The sequence below is a fragment of the Gekko japonicus genome, unplaced genomic scaffold (genome assembly GCF_001447785.1).
Source record: "Gekko japonicus isolate JY-2015 unplaced genomic scaffold, Gekko_japonicus_V1.1 scaffold4006, whole genome shotgun sequence".
NCBI classification, from domain to species: domain Eukaryota; kingdom Metazoa; phylum Chordata; class Lepidosauria; order Squamata; family Gekkonidae; genus Gekko; species Gekko japonicus.
In genome coordinates, this window is record NW_015173808.1 from 64,397 (window position 1) to 73,951 (window position 9,555).

Here is a 9,555-nt window from a genome sequence, read left to right on the forward strand (position 1 = left end):
TGATTGCTGCCTCCTGTACAATGTCATAAACCTCCATCCATACTTCTTCAGGCACTCTGTCTATCAAATCTAGTCAAACCTATTGTTCACCTCCACTGTATATTCATCAGTGATATGCTCTGGGTCAAACCTGAATGGCCTAGTGGTTTAAGAACATAAGAACATAAGAGACGCCAATGTTGGATCAGGCCAAAGGCCCATCCAGTCCAACACTCTGTGTCACACAGTGGCCAGAAATACCAGTGCCATCAGGAGGTCCAGCAGTGGGGCCAGGACATTAGAAGCCCTCCCACTGTTGACCCCCCCCCCAAGCACCAAGAAGACAGAGCATCACTTGCCCCAGAGCCCCTAGCTATACCTTGTGGCTAATAGCCACTGATGGACCTCTGCTCCATATGCTTATCTAATTCCCTTTTGAAGCTGTCCATGCTTGTAGCACCCACCACTTCCTGTGGCAGTGAATTCCATGTGTTAATCACTCTTTGGGTGAATAAGTACTTCCTTTTATCCGTTCTAACCCGACCGCTCAGCAATTTCATGGAGTGCCCACGGGTTCTTGTATTGTGAGAAAGGGAGAAAAGTACCTCTTTCTTTACCTGCTCTTTCCCATGCATAATCTTATAAACCTCGATCATGTCACCCCTCAGTCGTCTTTTCTCCAAGCTAAAGAGCCCTAAGCGCTTTAACCTTTCCTCATAGGGAAAGTGTTCCAACCCTTTTATCATTCGAGTTGCCCTTTTCTGCACTTTTTCCAAAGCTATAATATCCTTTTTAAGGTGTGGTGACCAGAACTGCACACAGTATTCCAAATGAGGTCACACCATTGATTTATATAGGGGCATTATGATATTGGCCGATCTGTTTTCAATATGGTTGCCAACTCCAGGGGGGGAAATACCTGGAGATTTGGAAGAAAAGAAGAGATTGGATTTATACTCCACCCTTCGCTGCCTGAAGGAGCATCTTACAATCTCCTTTCCCTCCCCCTCCCCACCACAGACACCCTGTGAGGTAGGTGGGGCTGAGGGAGCTCTTTGAGAACTGCTCTTTAGAGAACAGCTCTGAAAAAACTTGTGACTGACCTAAGGTCACACCAGCAGCTGCATGTGGAGTTGTGGAAATCAAATCTGGTTCTCCCATATTAGAGTCCACACTCCTAACCGCTACACCAAACTCTCCCACTGGAGAGAGAGGCGCTTAGGGAGGGGACTGGGGACCTGAAGGAGCAGCCCCCTCCCCACTCCGGGAAGCTTTGCAGAAGGCTGCAGGTTCAATCCCCGGCATTCCCAGGTGGAAGGTCTGGGCAGGAGATAATGCGAAAGACCTCCGCCAGAGACCCTGCAGAGCCGCTGCCCATCTGTGTAGACTGTGGCTTAGTGGCAGAGCCTCTGCCTGGCATGCAAAAGTCCCCAGGTTCAATCCCTGGCAGCATCTCCAGTTAAGAGGACCAGGCAAGAGGCGATGCGAAAGACGTCTGTCTGGGGCCCTGGAGAGTTCCTGCCAGTCTGAGTAGACAACACTAACTTTGATGGACCCGGGTCTGACTCAGCCGGTAGCTGCGTGTGTGCTCATGTGTATACTGACCAGGGCTCCCTCTAAGCTGAGTGAGTGCAAGGTAGCTCACAGTTTTTAAGCCTCTGGCTCACACGTTTTTGCCTTCGCTCAGGGAGGAGGGCTCCACAGCAAACTAACGGACGTAGCAGCCAAATTGCCCGCCCACAACTTTGCTGCCAGCAGCTCACAAAGTAGAATTTCTGCTCACAAGACTCCGCAGCTTAGAGGGAGCATTGATGGACCAGTGCCGTGATTCAGTGGAACAAAGTTAAGAGTCCACTGGCACCTTTAAGACCAACAGAGTTTCATAGAAGGTAAAAACATATTCAGTTTACGTTCAGGCTACAGTCAAAAGGAGAGAGAGAGAAGCCGAATCTAAAGAATGCCGATCCTTATCACAACTGGCCAGCTAAAGCTGGCACCCTATTGGGTTTTGTGTTTGATTTCTTATATTAATTCAGCAGAGTTAGCAGAGCATAAATGAGTCTGAGTCCATGGTAGTTTAAAATATAAAAAGTTTACTAGAACCTAACATGGGTAGGGTAAACAGGATGAAAAATAACAAAGAGCTTTATTTCTACATCCTCAAATCTAGATAGACTAATGGAGACATCTTAAGTCATCCTAATTCTAATGGAGACAGGAGCTTCTTCTTGCTCTCAGACAAAGGGTCATAAAATGCTAATAGTAGCCACTTCATTCCCCAATCAGGACAACAAACTAGATCTCAATCTGGCAGGCTTTCTAGCTCTCTAACAGATAGGATACAAACAAACATGTGATACACAACACAGTATTAACCCAGTAAATATTGAATAGAAGTGTTCTAACTTGTAACATCCAACACCCCCCCTCTAGGGGAGGATGAGGGCCCGGCCTGTAACCACGGTGGGGCATTCGGGGGCCATGCCCCATGGGCCCAGCCCACCACCGGGTCTGAAATGCTGCCATGGAGAAAACCCTCCAAAGTTGTGCAGGCGGTGACACCCCAGGCTCCAACAGCATTACTCCTGCCAGACCAAATGCGCCACCGCCGATCTCATCGCCTCATCTCCAGCAGGCAAGGCGGCGGGCGGCTGCTGTGCCTGGCGCAGGCGCACGTTAGAGAGGCAGCCGCCTGGGCCTTCCTGATAAGCACAGCCGCCGCCCGCTCGCCCTGCTGGAGATGAGGCCGTTAGATTGGCCTTTTCCGTGGAGGGATGGAAGAGAGGCAGCAGCAGGAGAAGGAGAAGACGAAAGAGAGGAAGATGAAGAAGAAGATATTGGGTTTCTACCCCCACCCTTCACTCAGAGTCTCAGAGCGGCTGACAAACTCCCTTCCCCTTGTCCCCTCCCCACAACAGACGCCCTGTGAGGTAGATGGGGCTGAGAGAGCTCTTGACACAAACGGCACTTTTTCAAGATCAGTTCTGAGAGAACTGTGGCTTGCCCAAGGTCATCCATCCAGGTGCAAGTGGAGGAGTGGGGAATCTCAAACCCGGTTCTCACAGGTTAGCGTCCGCGCACTTAACCACGACACCAAACCGGCCTGTGCCTTCATGATTAACTGTTTGTGTGTAGAGTCATTAATTAAAGCTTGAGGGTTTTCAACCTCTGGGTTCATTTATTTTATTCCATTTTTACTTTCAATAGACTTTTATTTCTTTCCAACATACAACAGTCAAAAGCATAACTCTAACTTGATATAAAAGAGCAACAGTAATCTAACATTATTTAAATAACAGAGGAGACCTTGCCGTAAACATAAACATGTCATAAACCTAACAGTTTACATCAGCTCATCAGTCGGTCAGTAACATGAGTAAAATGTTATTCTGTGCACGCATCCAACGAGTAACTCCTGACACACAAAAGTGCAACAATATTTATGGGCTTACTAAATTAAAGCAGGAGCCACTCTTTTAAGCACCGCAATGGCCACCAGAAAGAGATAAACTAATTCTGGCTAGAGGCCAGCTTGGCTCAGAAGATTAAATGCTTGCTCACTTGCTTCTCTGGCGAAGCCTCCATGGAATGGGGTTCTCCCTTGCAGACTCAAGAAAGGAAGTCCATCTCTCCCCCCCCCCCGCCCCCCAAGCAGTCAAAGCAGGGAAGCAGCGGCCTCTTCTCTCAGGCTAACAGAGGAAGAAGATTCAGGGCGAGCGAGCCATCGGCCTATCAGCCTGCTTAGCCACTCCAGGATCCCTTCGCTAACTGGCACTGCTAGTGGGAGGAAGGCAAAAGCCCGCAGGCGGATAGGATTAAAAATATTTGAAGCCCTTTATGTACCTGAAGGGCTGTGTCCCTTAGCGGAGGGCCCGGAGCTGTTCCTGTGGGCAGCGGAGGATGAGGACTCGCAAGCATGTGGGTTTAAATGAAGGCTGGGAAGGTACCGGCTGGATCTCAGGGAAAACTTTTTGACAATCAGAGTTGTCCAGTGGTGGAATCAGCAACGGCTGGACACACGCTTCTTTTGTCAGGGATGCTCTGGGGCCTGACCCCGCACCGAGCAGGAGGTTTGGGCTAGATGGCCCGTAGGGCCCCTTCCAACTTTCTCATTGCCCAGGCAGCAATTTAGGATTTATAATGCCATAGAATCTACCCTCCAGAGCAGCCCTTTTCTCCAGGGGAACTGACCCCAATTGTCCAGGGTTCAGTTTTAATTCTGGGAGATCTCCAGGTCCCAGCTGGAAGTTGGCAACTAAAATATTCTGGGTTCGAGATGCACATAGTTTATTAGTGATTTCATATTAACACGAAGACAACTTCTAGCAGGGCCGGAACCCTGCTTATATGCATGCAAAACACACACCCCCACACCCCACTCCCCGTGATAGGCTATTTCCAAACACTGCACTTGATTGGTTTACTCCAGAGTCCTGGTCGGCTGTTGTTCTTGTGTTCCAGGCTCAGCCAGTCTCCAGGGTGATTCAATCAGGGATTATTCAGTTCCAATACGTAACAACGACCCTAGGCCCCTGGCAGCAACCACTGGGGGACTTGTTGCCACCCGACCTGCATGACTGACCTACGAGTGGCTGCAGGATCCTGCTCAACAGCAGTTGCCCTATGAAAGTGAGAACGGTGACCTGGATAGAGCTTCAGAGGACGGTCTCAGAGACTCCGGTCTGAATCCCCTTCTCACTGTGGAAGCCCATTGGGTGATTCTGGGCCAGTAACGTACTTTCAGGGTAACCTACCTCACAGGGTTGTTGTGAGGAGAAAAAGGAGCAGAGGGAAATGATGCAAGATGAGAAGAAAGCCAGGGTATAAATAAAGTAAATAAATAATAAATATTGCTGAAGATGAGAGCAGATAGAAGGTAGGTGGGTGAATGGCAGAGAAGGAGAGAAAGAGGCAGGGAAAGGGGAGAGGATATGGGGGTTGCCAAGAGGAGGGAAAAAGGAAATACTATGTGGGTGCAGAGGGCAAAGTGAGGTGCTCCTCACCCCCCCCCCCCAAAGTCCTTGAGAACGCTCTACCATGCAGGTTGGCCTGGCCTAGTGGCCGGCATTACAGAACTGGGCCACAGTTTTCCTAGGTAGAGGATGCAGGAGAGAGAGGGAAAGCTGAAGACAGAGGTTGGCTGTGGGGTGGGAAGGAGAGAAGGAAGCACGAAGAGAGGAGGCGCTATGGAATCCTTCAGGGAAGGGAAATACGAAACAGAGGGGGAGGGAGAAACGGGATGCATCCCGCAAGTCCTTGCCGTTCCCACTTGGAAATATATACAGATGTCCTGAGATCTCCACACCCACCAAACACATCTCTTTGAAGGACCTGCCCCCCAAAGGTTTAATCCCTACAAAGGTTTAATCTTGCAAGGTATGTTAGCCTGAAAATGTGACTGGCTACAGAGCCTCCAGGCCTACTGGGGCAGTGTCCCCTCTAAGCTGAGTTAATATGAGTTTTACAGCTTCTGGCTCACACAGCTTGGTGTAGTGGTTAAGTGCACAGACTGTACTCTGGGAGAACTGGGTTTGATTCCCCACTCCTCCACTTGCAGCTGCTGGATGACCTTGGGCAAGCCATAGTTCTGTCAGAGCTTGAAAAAGAGCAGTTTCTCTGTCAGAGTTCTCTCAGCCCCACCTCCCTCTCAGGCAATGCTCCCTCTAAGCCAGTGGTGGCGAACCTATGGCACACATGCCAGAGGTGGCACTCAGAGCCCTCTCAGTGGGCACGCGTGCCATCGCCCCAGCCGGGCCCAGACCGCCATTAACGTGTGGAATTCTCTGCCAAATAATTTTAAGTAAATGAAAACATATGGGATTGCTTTCCTTACTTTGTTTGGATCATCTTATGTTAACGTATTAGTTGCTTTTTCTAAACTAAAACTTCAGTATTCAGGTTAAATTGCCGTGTTGGCACTTTGCGATCAATAATTGGGTTTTGGGTTGCAGTTTGGGCACTCGGTCTCTAAAAGGTTCATCATCACTGCCTAAGCTGTGGAGTCCTGTGAGCAAAACCTTATACTTTGTGAGCTACTGGCATTAAAGTTGTGAGCCAGCGATTGGGCTGCAGCATTGACTAGTTTGCTCTGGAGCCATCCTTCTGAAGACAAAAATATGTGAGAGCTGGAGGCTAGAAAGCTGTGAGCTAGCTCACACTAACTCAGCTTAGAGGGAACACTGCTCACAGGGTGCCTGTTGTGGGGAGGGGAAGGGAAAGGAATTTGTAAGCCGCTCTGTGATTCCAAGTTGAAGGGCGGGGTATAAATCAACCTCTTCTCCTGAGCTCAGGAAGGATGGGGCCCCAGAGCAAACTAATTGATGCCGTAGCCAAATTACTTGCTCATATCTCTAATGCCAGTAGCTCACAAAGTAGAATTTTTGCTCACAAGACCTCACAGCTGAGAGGGAGTGTTGCTGGGAAGATGAACCCAGATCCACCCAGTCGTAACTCAGTCCTCTGGCTCCTGAACTGACCCACATCACGAATAGGGGCAAACTGGTGGATGGGTGTGTGTGTGTGCTCAGAGCAGGAGGAGGAAATCCTACTTCTCCTTCACAAATCTGGGGGTGGGGAGAACAACTGGGATTGGGGAGTTTGTGCCCTGCAAGGTTCACCTGTCAGCTCCGTCAATTCAGGTCCATTTCCACAATACTAGATGTTTTGGGGGAGGGGGGCCTGACCCCATAGAACAAGGGTGTTGAACTCATTTGTTATGAGGGCCGGATCCAGGGGTCATTTCCTGCAGGTGTGCACAGGAGCAGAGCTCCGGCAGTAAAGAGCCCAGGGGGCGGGCACATGCAACAAGCCCCACCCCCTGCTCCCAGCAGCCCCGGGGCCACGAGGAGCAAGAAGCAGCCAGGTAAGTTGCAGAGCCCCCCCCCCAAATAGCTAGCAATCCAAAACAGTCCAGTGGAGCCTGAGCGGTGGGTGTTCAACATAAGAACATAAGAGATGCCAATGTTGGATCAGGCCAAAGGCCCATCCAGTCCAACACTCTGTATCACACAGTGGCCAGAAATATCAGTGCCATCAGGAGGTCCACCAGTGGGGCCAGGACATTAGAAGCCCTCCCAGACCCCCCCCCCCCAAGCACCAAGATGACAGAGCATCACTTGCCCCAGAGTCCCTATCTATACCTTGTGGCTAATAGCCACTGATGGACCTCTGCTCCATATGCTTATCTAATTCCCTTTTGAAGCCGTCCATGCTTGTAGCTGCCACTATTTCCTGTGGCAGTGAATTCCAAGTGTTAATCCCTCTTTGGGTGAAGAAGTACTTCCTTTTATCCGTTCTAACCCGACCGCTCAGCAATTTCATGGAGTGCCCACGGGTTCTTGTATTGTGAGAAAGGGAGAAAAGTACCTCTTTCTCTACCTGCTCTTTCCCATGCATAATCTTATAAACCTCAATCATGTCACCCCTCAGTCTTCGTTTCTCCAAGCTAAAGAGCCCTAAGCACCTTAACCTTTCCTCATAGGGAAAGTGTTCCAACCCTTTTATCATTCGAGTTGCCCTTTTCTGCACTTTTTCCTCAAAGCTATAATATCCTTTTTAAGGTGTGACACACTTCCGGTGATGTCAGGGTGTGTGGCATATCCAAATAAGTTATGCTGATGAGTTATGCTAATGAGCTCCTGCATCTCTTTTTCTACGAAATGACCCCTGGAACCAGCTATAGGAAATGTTTCACCTCTGTATGGGTTCTATGATCTGTGCCTGAAGCTCTCGCCACATGCTGAGCATTTATGAGGTTCCTCCCTTGTGTGGACTCCTGCAGGCTGAAGGAGACACGAGCTGATCTGGAATCTACTTCCAGTGGAAGAGCCCATCTTGGTACACAGGTGGCCTGGGCCTGATGACAGACGTCCAGGGCGGTACGCGTGTACAGGAGTCGTTTATACTCTATGTACACCAGCGTCAAATGGCGAGAGATACCAGTGGACAAAAGAGACCTTTTATTGAATCAATGGAGCTTTGTTGTGAATAAATTCAAAGTTCACACAATGTACTGCGATCTGTGATCTAATTTATTGCAGCTAGAGCCAGTAAAACAGTACAATTCTGATATAAAAGGGATTAGAACAGTAATAACATGGGAATAGTATAAAAACATTAACAGGAGAGAGTTAATAAAATCAGTAATCTTTAATAAAATTAGGAATGCAAAACGTACTAATGTAAGAATAGCAATAGAGCAACACACACACAAAATGTCAGATTCTGGGACAGTTGCGCACTCAACAACACTCACCCGGCAGTGATATTTTGTTGAGGCTTTAGCATGATCCAAGCTATGGCTTTCCAGGTGAGAACTGACATTCAGAGCTCGAAGAGCCCCCCCCCCCCGACATCCCACCAATCAACTCCAGGACTTTCAGCCTTCGCTTTCTCCCCTCCAAAAAGTCTACCAGGTTATCTATAGCATCCAGCTGGTACAAACAGGTTCTCAAGGACAGTCTTTGGTCTTCCCAGATGAAAGGAGGCAAAAGCGGCTTAAGAAAACAGGTTACGCTGAAGCAAAGCTAAGCAGGTCCACACATGCACACACGCATACCGACACACACACCCCTTCAGTGCCCCTCAATGGAGAATAAAGCACAGCACAACAGATTAATGGCAAACAAAGCTCTGAGTTGGACACAGAGCTAAGAAACAGAGAGGTGACCGATAGTGACAAGAAGGGAGTTGGTTTTAGATTCTTGCTGCCTTTCTGGTTGCCAAGTCCCCCTGGCCCTTCCAGAGAGGGTGAGTTTAGCACAGAGTCTGACTCTTGACCAAAGTTTCTCCCAATAACACTCGCTAGGCAGTGATTTGTTTATTGAGAAGTAAAGATGATTCAAGCTAAGACTTCTTTGTGTCAGAACTAAACCCCATTGGTGCCAAGTCAGTTTGGGGTAGTAGTTAAGTGCGCGGACTCTAATCTGGGAGAACCGGGTTTGATTCCCCACTCCTCCACTTGCACCTGGCTGGATAACCTTGGGCAAGCCGTAGTTCTGATAAGAGCTGTTCTTGAAAAAGAGCCGTTTCTGTCAAGAGCTCTCTCAGCCCCACCTACTCACAGGGTGTCTGTTGTGGGGAGGGGAAGGGTAAAGGAGTTTGTAAGCCGCTCTGAGACACCTTTGGGTTTTGAAGGGCGGGGTATAAATTCAATCTCTTCTTTTTTTCTCTTCAAGGCAGAAGTTATACATGGTTTAAAACAGCCTCCCCCGGTGTCCCATGCAATCACTCTGCTGAAACAGGCCGCACTTCAATTCTAGCGCACTTCAAACCCCACCTGTGAGACTACCGTTACATTATCTATTACAGGCCGGCTAGCAGAGAAGCATTCAAGGTCGTTGCACATTCTTCCCAGGATGGGAGGTTCCTTAAGAAAATATTTGCCCAGCTGCGTAACCGTAGCACTTCCCCCCCACATACACACAGATACACCTCCCCCCCTTCATAGAATACAGCCGAAAACCCACAATACGTATTCTCATGGCAAATGAGGCACTGAATCTGACACACAGGTATGGTTGGGGAGATAACAATCAGTGTTCCCTCTAAGCTGAGTTAGTGTGAGCCAGCTCACAG